The 18,239-nt window shown below is 35.4% G+C and overlaps 1 protein-coding gene across 4 annotated transcripts in view; it reads left to right on the top strand.

Moving 5' to 3' along the window:
• Nucleotides 1-18,239, top strand: part of LOC138697058 (anoctamin-7-like) — a 496,507-nt gene that overhangs the window by 403,046 nt on the left and 75,222 nt on the right. The window lies entirely within an intron of this gene.

Below are 18,239 nucleotides of genomic sequence, written 5' to 3'. Positions count from 1 at the left end.
CAGCCGAATGTTAATGTTATTAATGTCATGTACACCAAATTTTCGTATAAAATTAGCCGTGCCGCGTAACGTCTTTCAGTAATATCTCGGTATCGAGAGCAGCTACAGATCTGTGCTAATACTCGTTTAATTTCTAATCGCGAGTTCTGCAAAATTGAAGTGATAATAGACAAGTACGATATACTTTGAATTAACCATAGTGAAAAAATTGTTGTGAGCTGGTACTAATTTCGGAATATCACTTCATTAAAGAGAAAATATATTGCATTCCCTTAATTAATTATTTATTTCGGAAAACGTATTATGTGTCTTTCTCGTGTTAAATTTTACATTACCTCGTTAACGTGTTTCAGCCTGTTATCGGTCATCTTCAGAACTGGTTGTTGCTGGTCTTGGCGCCTTTTGTTTCTGTTTCCTGTGGGGATGTGTTTGTGTAATGTAATGTGGAATCAAAGGGTGTGTGTGTTCTGAAATTGAGTTGTGTGTTGAGAATTTCATTTAAATGTTTTTGTGTGTCAGTATATTTCGTATTGTTCTAGTGTGTTTAGTTTCTGGCCTTATGGTTGAATGTGTAGAACTTCCATGTCTGTGTTGATGTCTCTCTATAGGTGTGGTTAGCATTTGTGATGTGTCCTGCATATGTGGAAGTGTTTTATAGTTTTTTATGGCTGTGATGTGTTCTTTGTAACGTGTTTGAAATGATCTGCCTGTCTGTTCTATATAGAAGTTGTTGCAGGTGTTACATTTGAGTTTGTATACGCCTGTGTGGTTGTATTTGTTTCTTTGTGTGTTGAGATGCTTTTGTAGAGTATTATTTGTTCTGTAGCCATATTGTAATTTAATTTCTTGAATGAGGTTGCTATCTTGTGTGTGTTATTGTTTTCGTATATTAATGTGATGTATTTGACTCTTTGACTCCACATTACACTACACAAACATACTCCCACAGGAAACACAAACAAAAGGCTCCAAGACCAGCAGTTCTGAAGATGACCGATAACAGGCTGAAACATGTTAACGAGGTAATGTAAAATTTAACACGGGAAAGACACATAATACGTATTTCGAAGTGATATAGTGTTAAAAGTTGTGTAATCAAGATATATAATTATTTATCTTATCGTAAACTTAAGTCTCCATTTGAAAACCGAAACGAAAATAAAATATTCGAATCAATACAACTGTAGTTTCATTCTCGAAACTGATTGACGTATTATAAGCAGAAGGGGATTTTCGGTTCTGATACTAAACTTTAGGTGTACGTCAGTTGCAGAGAGATGATTAGACTCATTGGTATGCTACCTCCTTACACCAAGGGACGTGACGTCTTAACGCTGTGTAGGGATCGAAAATCCGCTGTCCGATTACACTGAACAACAAATTTTTCCTTTTTGTCTTGCTTCGAAATAAAAATAGGTGAATATTACTAATACGTGTGCCCTAAATCTGAATTTAAAATCCAAATTGCCCCATCACGTACCATTTTACGAGGAAAATGAATTATATTTTTTATGACAAAACTTACTTGTTTTTAATTTTTCACTGCTACTGATCAAATTACAACACATTAGGGATAAAAAATTCCTCACAATACTTGAAAAATGTGCACTGGATACAAAAATTATATTACATAGTTTAAAACACAACAACAATAAAATATTTCATGCGTATAAGAAAAATCTCGGAATTTGAACTTACATTTAAAATAATTTTCTGGATGACTTCTGTTTATAACTAGACGCGGGACTGTATTTTACAAGAAACCAACAATAGTCTGCAAACATGCTGGATGATAATCTTCCTTTATATCGCCTTTCCATTTCAGATATTTCTCCATGCTCGTCGCTTACCGCTCCAAAGTTAGGAGGAAAGAAATCCAAATGAGAATGTAAAAAGTGTATTTTGAGAGACATATTACACTCCATTTTGTCATATGCATTTAACATCGTTTCCACAACAAGTTCTATGTAGCCCTCTGCCCTAGAATTTCCAAAGAAATTTGAGCAAACATCTTTGAAAGCGCGCCATGCTATTCTTTCTGTAATGGAAAGTTTTTCCTCAAACAAAGGGTCAGCCGTAACTTTGTGAATTTGTGGACCGATGAAAATACCCTCTTTTAATTTGCCTTTACTCAAACTGGTAAACGTTTCTTTTAAATACTGAAAACCATATTCTTCTTCGTTCATTGCATAGACCTCACTTTGAACTGTTATGAAATTTATTTAATAGAAGGGACCAATATCTGTTTATTTATTAGAAGTACAAAAGAACATGCCAAGAACCATAAGAAATCGGAAATAAGTCATAAACCCATAAAATTCATTACCTTTTGTTTTGGTTTACACCCCCTACCAGCGCCAGATGTTTTCTGGGGAGCGCTTATCGAAAAGTGAAATCATAGTATATCTTAAAAAATCTTAAGTCATATGAAGAAAATATATGCATTTTCGGATTCAGTGCACATCAGATCATAAGGGACGCATTGTTTTAAGTTGGAGCAAATTTCTTGTTGTTCAGTGTTATAAGTGCCGGTGTATCCCTCCTGCGGATATGCACTTTGTTTTGTTCTCATTTATTTTAAGTTGTATGGGGGAAGCAGCTTCTATTCTCACAAATACTTCATTCATCATTATAACAGTTCTTGACATAATATCTACATCAGCATATCGATGGCTGAGAACCAGACTGTTCTAAGTCCAACTTTTTATAAGAAAGAAATCTGTGTTTCATTATGTTCCAGTTCTTGTCTGTATATATGAATCGAACAAAATTGTAAATACTCCTCTCCATAAGGTGCTATGAAGCTATTCCAAATTATTTCATGAAGCTTTGAATGTCAGGAGCTTAGAATAGCTCTTCTGAAAAAAAAAATAGTAAAATGGACTTGGAACAGTCTGGTTCTGGGCCATCGATATGTGCATTAATATAAACTATACGTCACATCGATTAAATATGTGTGCTGTTGTATCGGGAATACTGGCACATTTTGTAATTGTCGAATACCAGTATCTGAAATATTTAGAGAATATTCCAGTAATGCTTTGGAAAACAAGGATCGAGCATTTCGGAACAGAGGCATCATTCCAGACAGAAAAATATCGCACAACCGACCTGACATAGCATTCGTGGATAAGTAATACAAAACAACTTATAAATTAATTCATTCATAAGAAGAAAAGCTCTTAAAGTAATTTAATCTAAATTCTATAAAGTAATGGCATTACCAGTCTTATTATATTAATGTGAAAAATTAGTTGAAGAAAAGAAGATAAAAACAAGATAGAGACCGGGGGAATGAAGTTGCTAAGAAACGTAGCACGAGATACTATGTTGCAAAAAAGAAAAATGGCGATATTCTTGAATTAACAATGAAGAGCACAATAAAAATAATATAAAAATCTCGAAACTGAAAGGAACATGTAGAACGAATGCCAGAAGAAAGCATGACAAAAATTGTCTATAATTAACATCCACACCCCAAAAGGAAAAAAGGTAAATTGGGAAGACTAAAGAAGAGATGACGAGATAAACTTTAAGGAGCTGGAACAGGCTAGAATAGAATTGATTTAAACAGACATATTTTATTTGGAAATTGAGAAAAAACTGTTAAAATTTAAAATAATAAAATGTGGAATATGTATTATATATCTTTCTCGTGTTAAATTTTCCCGTACCTTGTTAACATGTTTCAGCCTGTTATGGGCTATCTTCAGAATTGGTTCGAATTTTCGCATAAAATTCTGTTCTGAAAATGGCCCATAACAGGTTGAAACATGTTAACCAGTACAGCAAAATTTAACACGAGAAGGACATATATATTCCGTGTGATATAGTGCTAAAAGTTGTCTATGTTAGTAGGTTATTTTACGACGCTTTATCAACATCTTAGGTTATTTAGCGTCTGAATGAGATGAAGGTGATAATGCCGGTGAAATGAATCCGAGATCCAGCACCGAAAGTTACCCAGCATTTGCTCATACTGGGTTGAGGGAAAGCCCCGGAAAAAACCTCAACCAGGTAACTTGCCCCGACTGGGAATCGAACCCGGGCCACCTGGTTTCTCGGCCAGACGCGCTAACCTTTACTCTGCAGGTGTGGACAAAAGTTGTGTAATCAAGATGTGTAATAAAATGTGATAAATTATATTGAAATTGCCAAGTTCTATGGTTCAAATTTGATTCTCAGACGAGAGATAGTAATGCTGTTTTAATTTATCATTATTCTAATTAGTAGCCTAGATCATATATGTAACAGATAGGTCGGCCTTATAGGCTTTGATGTTAACAACTTTTGTCACGTTTACTACGCTGCCATCTAGTTGTTACATAAGGAGTCCCGTCATAATTCCCAAATGAATTGCATTAGCAACTGTACTGCCATCTCGTGTTCGTTTACGCGGACGGGTGGCGATCCTGGCGGTTGTTCTCTTCAAAGTGCCGCCGATTTTAACATAGCGATGAGTTATCTGTTACATATAAGATCTAGGTTAGTAGTTAAATGTTAGAGCAGGCCTGCACAAGGTTTGCTCTCTCCGAGCCGGCTCACAGCTCACGAGCGGAATGCAGATATTAGCTGCGCTCTGTGTAAGGGTGGACTAGAAGAAGGGGTGAAGTACTATTACGAGTGTTTATGAAATGAATTGCCGTTCAGTGTTTGCAAAACTATCTTGGACTATTATTAATTAATAAATAAATATTTATTTTACAGAAATAATAGAAATTCTATAGCTACGTACTTAAATGTACAATATAATTTTGTTATATTTTATTTATCAGTACATCAAAACGAGGTTTTATGCTGTTGGCAGTTGAAAGGAACAGTAGCCTACTGATCGTAATGTAACATCAGTTACATATGTTCGATATCTGCCTTTATTGAAGTTGATTATAGAAAACAGTTGCTCACAAATATAAATGTGTAGCCAAACATAGCAATCATTTTCACAGGCAGCCTGTGTAGTCGTGGATATTATTGCTAATGTTCAGTCTTGTAAAACTCAACCAGACTAGTAGTATTATTCAAACGATCTTTAGCCCTTAGGTCACATTAAATATCAGTAAGTTCGAGCTGTAAATCGTTAAATGCTATGTTTCGTCTCTTAGATTCCTCCATACTGTACTGTAGCAGTAGGTAAGCAATGTGACATAGTTACTGAGAATAGGCCTACACACTGCACTCCACTAGATAACTGAGTGGTCGTTTCCCTCTCCTCTACCTATAGAAAGTCTATGTCATTCTGACGTGTCTTCCTCTTCGTTTCGGCGAGCGGTAAACACCGCTCTCCCGCTCCGAAGGACCGCGCGCGCTCGTTGAGCGCTGTTTGTGCAGGTATGTGTTAGAGACTGGTTCTTTCTAATTTGATTTGAATGAAGGGGGTGGGGAGAGCAACTGTGAATAGTTCAATGGTTGAGTTGTTTGGACTTTCTCCATTGCTAATTTTCAAAATTTGTAGCACAACGTTTCGAAGAGTGGAAGAGTGCTTAGTTGTCAGGTGAAAAAAAAAACTGCTATACGGCTAGCCTGTCTGATTTTAATTTGCAACAAGCCACAAAAATAGTCATTATTTCACTTCGTTCATTCATCTCTTTGGTTGTAATTGTTTACAGACCTCCTTAAAATCCCTTTATAGAATTCTAAGTGTTCTTCAGGCACAAAATCCTTCAGTTTTTTTTTCAAATATTTAATTTCATTGGGCTTGATTAAAACCCTTCAGGATGGATAAGCTATATTTTGTGGCGCAATTACTGGTCCACGCTGGAGGCCCATAAGAAAAGTGTGACTGTTCAGTCCTTTGATCGTTGTAGATGGTTTAACACAACTCTTTTTGGTATTACGGAAGATGAAGTGAAAAAGTGCTGACAGAGATATCTATTATTTAGTTTTAAAAGGGCATGAGTGATTGATTGGTATCTCGTTAAAAATACTAAAATTTTCTCTACACTATAGAACTTCAAAAAACTTTGTATACTCTATTTTAGGTAACGAGAGCTAGAAATGGCGCCTACACTTGTCTCGGGTGCTGTGACGATTGGAGACCAAAGATCGAATCTTTACGTGGCAACCCCACCCCCCTTTTTAATCATTCAACTGCAACTGACACAATTTTCATTCATGTTGCGTCATCCACTTCACAGTTCTGCCAACCTGTGCATTATTTATGTAATGACCCTCATATCTATGTATATTCTGAAACAGCAAACTGGAAATAATCAAATTGTTGCGTGATGTTGTTTTAAAAATACACAATTCAACTATTGTTGTTTATGTTGGCGGTGACAGTGATGGTGATAATGATGATGATAATGATAGCTCAACCAATGGCATTTGAGTAGGCGGTGCTGACTTTAGTCACGATACTGTGTCTGTTTTCTTTGGTGCATACTAGAGTTGAACAACGATCGAGAAAGCAAAACTAACAGCGCCCGCAAAGCCGAAAACCCGCACGACAATGTTGTCTACGTCGCGTCGTTGACGTGAACTGCTTGTGACTTCGGGACTTAGGGAATGATCAACTCTCGAACGTCAAACAGCCTCTAATCGCCACAGTTATTTATACCAGACTGAACTTTTATCTAGTTTGGCAACTGTCATATATGTATAAACGATGAAGTAGCCTATTTGAAACATCTCTACCGTTCAGTGTATAATAATCCCTTCCCCAATCTTTATTTAATTACTAGGCCCTTATTAAAAGGCTAGGATTTTTTTTCGTATGTTTGAGACCAAGTGTACAATCTCAAGTAAAAAGATATTAACGCTTTATTTAACTTTATGTTTTATGCTTCTTAGAAATGCAAATTTATTTGAGAATTGTTTTTTTTTTCTTTTTATATAACCGTAGGCAATATCGTATAATAGAACTAGAACATTTGATAACTGTGATATTGTCCTGTTTTGTCTTTTTGTCTCAATTAAACATATACTGTATAATGTTATTCATTTCAATTATGTATGTTATTCAAAGTTACGAAATCTTTCCACGCCGACCAAATGCTATTTCGAGAATGATGAGCGAGACTCGAAGCGCATGAGAATGACGAGACGAGCTCGAAAGACACATGCAACAAACACAGCGAGCGAGAGCGGCAGTTAGTTTTGTTCATCTCTAGTACATACCCTTCGCAATTAAAAACATCATCATTAATTTCCTTGAGATCCCAATTTAAACTTAGGATCACAACAAATCTTCGTCATCGAATACTATTTATAGCCATCACCTTCACTACATCCCACGATTTGTCTACCTGTTTAAGTTCTCTTTCTGTTGTCCTGTCTAGGTTGTTTTTTTATTTTATTTGGTTATTTTACGACGCTGTATCAACATCTAGATTATTTAACATCTGAATGAATTGAAGGTGATAATGCCGGTGAAATGAGTCCGGGGTCCAGCATCGAAAGTTACCCAGCATTTGCTCGTATTGGACTGAGGGGAAAACCCCGGAAAAACCTCAACCAGGTAACTTGCCCCGACCGGGATTCGAACCCGGGCCACCTGGTTTCGCGGCCAGACGCGCTGAACTTTACTCCACAGGTGTGGACTGTAGGTTGTTTGGTCTTCCTATTCTTTGTTCTTCTTTCGGATTCCATTCTCGGAGAAGCAAGTTTGTTTTTTGTGAGAAAAAAACACGATCCATTTGCACAAGGATTCTACTGGTTTCGTGAACTCGTCTGCGAAACTCCGTAATAGTGGTCTATTTTGTTTCTCAACGTTAAAGAGTTGAGGGGTTTACACGGACTCCATCACGAACGTGCAATCCCCTCATTCCAGTGCTCGTCTACTTTAAAACATTTTCTGATTCTCTTCTTGAAGTAAGTCATGTCATTTTCAGTTTAATTTCCTTTGCATAACTTCTTGACATATTGGAGACAGATTTGTTATTCCCTAGAGGTTTTCATTGCTAATAGTTTTGGGCCACCATATTTTTAGACTGCAGTTCGTTGGCTGGCTGACTGGGTTTACGAAGCCTGGACCCGGGACGGGACCTACACTTAAGTACGCTTTGGCCCATTGTGAGCCATTTAAAGGGTGATTCACGAAGAGTTACCATCACTTGCAGAGCTTATTTCTGAAAACATTTTGAGCAAAAAAAAAAAAAAAGTAAATATAAATACTTATTCTCAATATTTTCAGAGTTGAACTAATTTGAAGTTGTTTGTAAAATACCTTTTTTCTTTACTTTTAAGGGTAAAAGAATATTATAAATAGAAAATTAACTAGGCTATTCAGAAGTATCATTTCTTTAATTGGCCAGTATTCTGAAGTTAAAAATGTGTTGTTAATTCGTTAATTCCTTTGTACAGAGTTTTGTTTTAAATTTTTAACTAAAGTTACATTATTCTTACACACTTATCACAACAATAAATTGTTACAAATTACACGACTTTTAGCAACTTGATTCTTTATAGTTCAATTTTGCATCCTAATATGCAGTCTAGGTGTAAAATACGACTTAACAGGCTAGCACCTTTTATTTTACACTTAACGGGCTACACAACCGTTTCATTTAACATCTCTCTGTCTTCTTTTTCCGTCATTCGTAAAATAGTGACAGCTTCTTGTAATATCGATCTCGCGATTTTCCTGGTATAGCTCTTAGTCTCTCTTGTTCTGCTTCTACCAATATTTCAATGCAATTCATCTCAGAGAAAACCATTTGTAGTAAACACTTCTGTTTTATTTTCCTACCATAGTAATCGATTATGACGTTTTCCCTGTCATAGTAAGTGATTAAAGGTCCCTTCAGACGAGGCCACTTTAGTGGCGCTGCTTTATAAATTAAATTTTTAGAGAATTTTTCAGTCTTCCAGTGAAAATGGACGTACAAGATATACTTTTGGCAATTCTGCTCAGACAGAGAAAGAATAGACGTAAAAATACAAGAATAGTCTGGGTTCATCCATTAGTTTTGAAAAGATTGAATCGAGGACTATTCCATACCTTGTTTGATAATTTACATCAGGACAATAAAAAAAAATATTAGTTTAAAGTTAAGGAAATGAGGGACAATATGGCATAAAACATATTTTTGTTTAGTATTTAAGAATTAAAAATTAAATATAATAGGCAGCAAACACGAAATCATTCATAGCACGTAATTCAACCAATAGGCTATACTACAATAGGTGTCTGTAGGGTAATGATAAAGTCAAAGACCGTGGAGTAATTGAACTCAGGTTCGAACCTGAGATCAGCTAGTTTTTTTATCTCTTTGTTAATTTATTTACATTGTTTTAGATGCGTTATTTTATTTTAACGTGAAATAAGGGAGATTTTACTGCATAAATAATATACCTATCCGTAATTCGCACTAGTCCAGCTATTTAGTTGTCTAGTCTGTGGTTATATTATTTATTATTATTATTATTATTATTATTATTATTATTATTATTATTATTAACTTACTTACTTACTTACTTACTTACTTACTTACTTACTTACTTACTGGATTTTAAGAAACCCGGAGGTTCATTGCCGCCCTCACATAAGCCCGCCATTGGTCCCTATCCTGAGCAAGATTAATCCAGTCTCTATCATCATATCCCACCTCCCTCAAATCCATTTTAATATTATCTTCCCATCTACGTCTCGGCCTCCCCAAAGGTCTTTTTCCCTCTGGCCACCCAACAAACACTCTATATGCATTTCTGGATTCGCCCATACGTGCTACATGCCCTGCCCATCTCAAACGTCTGGATTTAATGTTCCTAATTACTCGTATGTCAGGTGAAGAATACAATGCGTGCAGTTCTGTGTTGTGTAACTTTCTCCATTCTCCTGTAACTTTATCCCTCTTAGCCTCAAATATTTTCCTAAGCACCTATGTTCCTCTCTCAAAGTGAGAATCCAAGTTTCACAACCATAAAGAACAGCCGGTAATACGTATAACGGTTTTATTTAATCCAATGCCACCATGTTGTCTTTTCGACATTTCTGGTCTTCTCTCCTGGCCGTGGCTTAATTGTAACCCACTTCTGAGGTTGGGGCGCCTGGAAGGCGGAGTTACATTACCCCGATGATGTGATAGGATGATTATGATAATGTAGTGCCAGGAGAGGTCTTAAATCTAAACTTAACCTAAATTCCAGACTATGAACGAACACAGGAATAATCCTCTTTAAGGAAAAATTCCTGTGCTCTAACCGGGAATCGAACCCAGGATCTCATGAACTATAGCCAGAAGCTCTGACCACTAGACTATAACGGTCTATAACGGTTTTATAAATTCTAACTTTTAGATTTTTTGAAAACAGACTGGATGATAAAAGCTTCTCAACCGAATAATAAGAGGCATTTCCCATATTTATTCTGTGTTTAATTTCCTCCCGAGTATAATTTATATTTGTTACTGTTGCTCCAAGATATTTGAATTTTTCCACCTCTTCAAAGGATAAATTTCCAATTTTTATATTTCTGTTTCGTACAGTATTCTCGTCATACACATAATCATATACTTTGTCTTTTCGGGATTCACTTCCAAACCTATTTCTTTACTTGCTTCAAGTAAAATTTCCGTATTTTCCCTAATTGTTTGTGGATTTTCTCCTAACATATTCACGTCATCCGCATAGAGAAGCAGCTGATGTAACCCGTTCAATTCCAAACCCTCTCTGTTATCCTGGACTTTCCTAATGGCATATTCTAGAGTGAAGTTATCATTATTATTATTATTATTATTATTATTATTATTATTATTATTATTATTATTATTATTATTATCGTCCTATATCATTGTCTGTCGTAATATAGCCTGTATAATGTCGTGACGGTGTAGGCGTAGGGAATTGGTGGCCCAACAGTCGTCCGTTAGCAGCGCCACGAACGCGCTTCTCACGCGCCACTAAAATAGTGGCGTGGCTGTGGACCCGTCTGAAACCTACCATTTAATTCTATGTATCGCGACGAGAAGCGCTACTTTCAGTGGCCGCCACCAGCGCAGCGGCGAAGCCGACCATTCCCCGTCAGAGCGTCTGCAACGCGACTGATTTTGTAGTTGTGGCTGTGCCTGAAGGCCTCCATTTAAATACTGTACATTATTCACAAGCGGCAGGGCGTTAGCAGCGCTTCTAAAAGTGGCCTCGTCTGAAGGGACTTTAAGACGTTTCTCAATTGTTATTTTATCTACGAATTTTCAATAATATCTCTTCCAACAACATGCAAAATGCAGTTACTAATTTATTTTCTCTTAAAATGTATCATTCAAAATACCATAAAACGTTGTACAATACACGACCGTTATATGAACTCAACATTCTCACATGGATAACTAAACTCGCTGTGGCTCGTTTAGTTAAATTCCATACTCGCAATTTAAGTCCTACATAATGGTCTTTTAACGTAAATAACTATGGTATTACAAGACTGGTGCGATTTGTAGCAGGTGTTGTGATAAGTTCGTAAGAAAAGTGTAATTTTGTAGGGTACGTAGTTAAAAATCGAAGGAGAAAATTCTGTACGAAGCAACTTTTGAATTAACAATACATTTTTATCTTCAGAATACTAGTCAGTTGAAGAAATGATACTTCTGAATATTTGATTTTCTATTTGTAATAATCTTTTACCCTTAAAACTGAAGAAAGAAGGTATTTTACAAACAAATTCAAATTAGTATAACTCTGAAAATATTGAGAATAGAGCCCATGTTTATAAGACATTGTTTGTTCAAAATATCTTCGGAAATAAACTCCATAAATGGCTGTAATTCCTCCTGAATCATCATGTATACTATTTAGTACGAGATGATTGCCCAAGTCCTACAGGTGGCCCGGATGGCATTCGTGAATACAACCTGACAGGCGGACCATCCTGCCTCAGTCCCTAATAGGGCCAGGTCCCATTTCGCGGAGAGTAGTCTGAAGCCCCAGTCCTTCCTAAATCAGCGTCGGTAATCCATACTACCTTCAAGAGTTCAGCCCTGTCTATTTTTACTATTACAGATGGTAGATGAAATGAGAGGGAAATGGAGAGTTTGTGGAGTGACAGAAATGTTAAATGTTATGTTTTATTTAACGACGCTCGGAACTGCAGAGGTTATATCAGCGTCGCCGGATGTGCCGGAATTTTGTCCCGCAGGAGTTCTTTTACATGCCAGTAAATCTACTGACATGAGCCTGTCTTATTTAAGCACACTGGGATCGAACACGCAACCTTGAGCATAGAAGGCCAGCGCTATACCAACTCGCCAACCAGGTCGACTGGAGTGATAGAGGGAAACGGGAGTACCATGAAAAGAATCCTTTTCAATGTCTGTTTTTTTCACTACAAATAACATCACGACCTGGCAAGGGATCAAACCCGACCGCCTGGATAGATGACCAGCGTGAGAGAGATGCGACGAGAAAGCAGTTGACAAATGTTTGTAATTTTGTTTTAATTTATTAGTTATTTTTTGTATCATTATTATTATTATTATTATTATTATTATTATTATTATTATTATTATTATTATTATCATCATCATCATCATCATCATCATCATCATCATCATCATCCATGTTTCACATCCACATAAAAAACTGATAAAACTAGGGTGACCAGATTCACATCGATAGAAAAGAGGACACAAAGCTTAAAAGAGGAGGACAGTGTTCGGAAAAAAAGGATAGAAAATATGTACTTCGATTTAGGCTTAGGACAATATTATATTATAAATTACGTCAGCATCTGTTTTCTTACAAAATGTTTACAGTACAGGTTTAGGCTTTTATCATACTTACAAGTACGTTAATATTATAAAAATAATTATGATAAAACTTAATAATAATGATTTTACAGTTAGCTACATATGAAAGTCAAGGGAACTATAATTATTAAAGAGGACAGAAAATATCTACCCTATTTAGATTTAGGCTTAGGCCTATATTATACTTAAAATTATGTCAGTATATATTTTATTACAGTATAGGGTAAAGTTGTTATTACTGTGATACGAGTAATATTGTGATAGTTCTTTTTGAGAATTTATTACAATATTACTGAGCGAGAGGAAGATCGTTTTTTTTATGCGTCAACGTATTAAGGGAATGTTCGTGGACAAGTTTCTACACAAAACCGGTCCTTCTTTCGCTTAGTCAAATTGTAATAAATTCTCAGACAGAACTATCACAATATTACTCTATCACAGTATTACCAACCTTTACCCTACTTATGATAAAACTTGCTAATATAAAATGACTTTACACTTAACTACATATGAAACCCAAAGGAACTATAATTATTATCAAAATATATAAGACCGCACAAAATGTGAATTTAATATTACTTTGTATGCAAAGAGAGTTATGATCGTTGGCAAAGAGTATATTCTGTCAATGCTACTGCCACCTACAGGAAAATTACTTGAAAAAGGCATCAAATCAGATAATTTCAAAATATCAGGCATACAAGTTACGAAAAGGAGGTCATTTATTGATTTTTTTAAAATCCGTCCGGACCCCGGACAAAGGCCTAAAAAGGAGGACATGTCCGGACAAAAGAGGACGTCTGTTCACCCTAGATAAAACATTACTTTGAATATTAAGATTTTTATATTTTTGTTGATGTATTGAAATTAAAAACGTGGTAGACTACAAATTAAGAAAAAGGCTTTGAAATATTTCAATCTGCAAGACATACTTAATTTAACTAAAGTGTGATGATACAAGATTTTCATTAGTATGTTGCTCTGGTATGGGAACGATTATTCAGTACCAACGTGCTGCTGAAAATACCAAGAATATTTTAAAATTAATACCGGTGTACAGGTTGCAATAAATGTTTTAATAATTTAACGTTGCCCTGCCTCTTTAAAATACCTAACGAACATTTCGAGTGATTTGAGCTCTTTTCTACAGCGTTAGTGCACCAAATTAGAAAGACGCAGTAGTCTTCGTTATCACTATCAATATTTTGAGACTCTAATTCCTAAGGACGCCACATAATAACTGCACACATTTTTTTGTTAATGATAGTAATTAATACATTAAAACAGCTGTGTTCTTACAGCTACTTTTCAGAACAAATTGTTGTACTATTCTCCATAAATCTTGCAACATGGTCAGACTACCGGTGTGGTCTAGTCGTTAGTGAGCGACACTCTTAATTTAAGGCTCGCTTGAATGTGAGTTCGAATCCCGCTTGTGCTTATTATCCTAGATCATATATACTCAGATAGGTCGGCCTTATAGGCTTTGAGTTAACAACCTTTGTTAGGTTTACTACACTGCCATCTAGTTGTTACAAAAGGAGTCACGTCATAATTCCGATTTGAATTGCATTAGTGACTGTACTACTATTTCGTGTTCGTTTACGGCGGACGGGTGGCGATCCTGGCGGTTGTTCTCTTCAAAATGCTGCCGATTTCAACATAGCGATGAGTTATCTGTTACATATATGATCTAGGTTATTACACGGTTGGATTTTTTCTAAGTTTTCTTCAACTGTAAGGCGAATATCAGATAATCCCATGGCCATTCCTCGTACTCTCTCACCGCAATAACATCTCTCGATTACGAATTCAATCGACATTAGATAAGAATTGATACAGCGTTCTTAAGTAACCAATTAAAAGCAGCGTGTCATTTTTCTATAGGAAAAGTCGGCCTGTGTAGCGTAGTTGGTATAGCACTGGCCTTGTACGCTCGATGTTGCGGGTTCGAGCCCGGCCCAGATCGATAACATTTAAGTGTGTTTAAATGCGACAGGCCCATGTCAGTAGATTTAGTGCCATCAGTAGATTTAGTGCCATCAGTAGATTTAGTGCCACAAAATTCCGGCACACTGGCGACGCTGATATAACATCTGCAGTTGCGAGCTTCGTTAAATAAACCATAATTTAATTTAATTTTCTGTAGGAAGAAGCCAAGCTAGGAGTTATCAGTTTTATCACTCATCGTCCTGGGTCGGATTTGAATCCGCGAACTTGGGATCGCAATGTAAGAATTATATCAGTTTGGATGACATTTGGGAATTATACTGTAAATATGTAAATCTATATAAGTCAGACCAATAATTCCCATGTGCCAGTGTATTAAATCCGTTCGGATGTGATATTGAATATATCACTTTGTTTTTGTAATTGAAAAGTTTATATTATAAAATGTGTACTGAAGGGTTTTATAGGATGCGATTGATTCTGTGTCGCAAGCCTGAAAAGTTTTTTAATAAAAATATGCAGATTACTTAAATTCTACTCGTTGCCTACTCATCCATATTCATGTGCCATGATTCGAAATTTTCGATACAATAATGTAATAAAAACCGTTACGTGTTGAGCATCTTCTCACGCGCTTTTATTTAACTTCAAAAATCTCCTTCCTAAATAAATGAGACGTGGTCACATTAAGTCTGTTCATGCTCGTTTTGAAAACATTAATATTGTAGCTTAATCAAAATTGTTACAACTTGTTAACGTACACTTGTAGACGTAGGGTACTAATGTGAAAATGCTGTTGGATAAAATCTCTTTGTTCGTTCAGTTATTTATTCCTTGCGTTTTGAACTACAGGGACATCATTTCGTTTTTACTAACATTTCTGATATTAATCTGACTATACCTTTGGATTAACGACTGAGAACCAGAAACCACGACCGGAGTTTGATGATACTGGCGTAAAATACAAACAAATCACTTTACTAGGTATAGGAGGGAAGAAAATTAGTGCATCCATTTACGTACCTAAACTTGGAAATATTACGTTTTTGAGTTTGATAATTTTCGTTAAGTTTTTTTTAATAAAAATATAATACAGAGTTGACAATATGTATTTTTACTCACGAACTGAGCTATCTATGCGGACGTATTCATTATGCAGTGTATATCATACTGTCTTGTAGCACAGTAGCATACATTATAGAGAGTGCATTAAAATTAAAAAATAATCAAAATCTGGATATTTAAACAAATTGTTGAAAATAGTGGCTGTTCATTTCGATAGAAGCTCCAGTTCTTTTGTGCATATTATCGCACTTTAGCCTATTGTACCTAATTCTAATTTCCGGTTTCGTCTTTCGTACCACTAACTCATGTTGTAATAATTCTTTACGTAGCTACTCTATAACACAGTATCTTACGTATCTTCAGTCTTCACTTCTGCCCGACCCGCACAGATAAAATTACTCAGACATGCTATCTACTGTCCGTCCAAGTGGTTATGTCGTAAGATCGTTGAAAGGATGGAAATCACGTGACAATTAATTACTTAACGAGGCCCTTTTATTTAAGTTATTTTAAACAGTTGTGTAATATTACGTAGGCGTCCAATTCCTAACAGAAAATATTTAAAAAACAGGGCTAGGACAACCCAGCAGAAGCGGGTGAGGAAAATCGGGATGCGATGTAATCAAAAGGACGCGTAACCTGTACGAAAATATGATTAAATAGTGAATGCTCATTTTTCAGTGGAAAACGCGACCATATTTCTGGAACGTACTATACTCATCACTCAGTACTGTTTACTGTGACCGTAAGACGACTTTGCATGTGCGGCCTTGGTTCTGTGCGGAAGATGGGTGGAAGTTCACTAGTAGAAGAGGTGGGAGTGAAGTACATTAAAAGACTCAGGTACAATAAAAGTGGAAGTAAAAATAAAATGATGTCCCTGTATTTTGCATGATATTTAGTGAGTCGCTCTCGCGCGTTGCGTCGTGGTCCAAAGTATGGATCGCGATCCCCTGGGAGGTCGTTAAAGAAGTTCGCGAGGTGATTTACAAAATAAAAAAAGAAACGCCTTATGAACATACATTTATGTTATACTTAGAAACATTAAATAGCATTGAACATAAAAATAAAAAAAAATGTTTCAGTAGTTGTAAAGTAAAAAGTAATCAATGTGATAAATGTGCCTGTTTTTGAGAAAGTACTGTAGACTCCCAAATCTGGATTCTGTGTTCAGTAAACATATTTTGATACTCATTTTCAATTTCAAGGATATTTCTCGTTTTTGACTTGATGAAAATCATAGACGAGAAACTCATTTAGGCCTATCATAAATAGGTCCTACGAGTTTGCCCTACTACAAAAAATGTAAGGGTTTCTTTTGCATGCTTGAGGTATTAACCTTTAACTCGGAAGACTCCTACAACTAACTCAATGGTAAGATTGGTTTTTGAGATCGCTATTGTTTTAAACAGAGCTTTTGTTGATATATTTTTGGTACGAAGATATTATATGCTAATGTATTTGATAGATGTAATAATGGATATGCTTAGAATATAATTTTATAGACATGTATTGATTAATTAAATTTTAAAAAATTAGAAATATAAAAATAGAATATGAAAAACATATTGTACTACTATCTCTTTTCTTTATATTACCTTAACATTTGATTGTTATTTGTTTGAATTTATTATATACATATCAGAGAAACACACTTGCCATAAAGAATGTTATCAAGTATCATTTAGTCTTTCAGCAACAGAATTTGAAAATTTTATAAGAAAATTCCAAACGAATTGCGTTCGCGCATTTGGCACAGTTATATGCAGGATTTATTTTCTTCATTCGGTATGTCCTCGCGATTTATTACAGAATCTGGATCATTATCAGAGTCATCTACATCTGGATCATCATATTCCTAATTTTCTTCATTTACTCATTGTTGCTTCTCGGATGATGCTCAGGTCAGAGGTGAAAACCAATTCTCCAGATTTTGTACGTAAGCCTGCCATATCTATGAAAAAGATAATTTACTACAAACTTGTTATTTTATAAAAATATAAATACTTTAACAGCAGAAAATATTACTGATCTCAGAGACCGATAGACTGAAGATGTCATAAGCGCAAACTTCAACAAAAACGCAGACAAAAATGCACAGAACATTAAAGTACACCCACCCACTCCACATGAAATTTTCACAAAGATCAAAATAAATATGATAATAGCTAAGAGCTAAACGCCGTGTATTAAACAATGCAGGAAATACTTAAAAAATAATAGTCCCTTGCGGTCTCTTTAGAATTAAGGGTTAAGAGGACACACTGAAACTGAAAACTCTGAAAATAAGGTTAGGCTTACCGACACCGAATTAATAAATTTGAGTGCCAACAAGTTGTCAGCATTTATAGCAACTTATAAGACAGAATTATTATTATTATTATTATTATTATTATTATTATTATTATTATTATTATTATTATTAGTATTATTATTATTATTATTATTATTATTATTATTATTATTATTATTATTATTAGCATTATTACTGCTGGGTTTGCAATGAAAGACTTGCCATTTGGCAAACGCTATATTGAATTTTAT

This window comes from Periplaneta americana, chromosome 1 (genome assembly GCF_040183065.1).
Source record: "Periplaneta americana isolate PAMFEO1 chromosome 1, P.americana_PAMFEO1_priV1, whole genome shotgun sequence".
Classification (NCBI taxonomy): domain Eukaryota; kingdom Metazoa; phylum Arthropoda; class Insecta; order Blattodea; family Blattidae; genus Periplaneta; species Periplaneta americana.
This window is presented reverse-complemented; position numbering and strand designations above follow the sequence as displayed.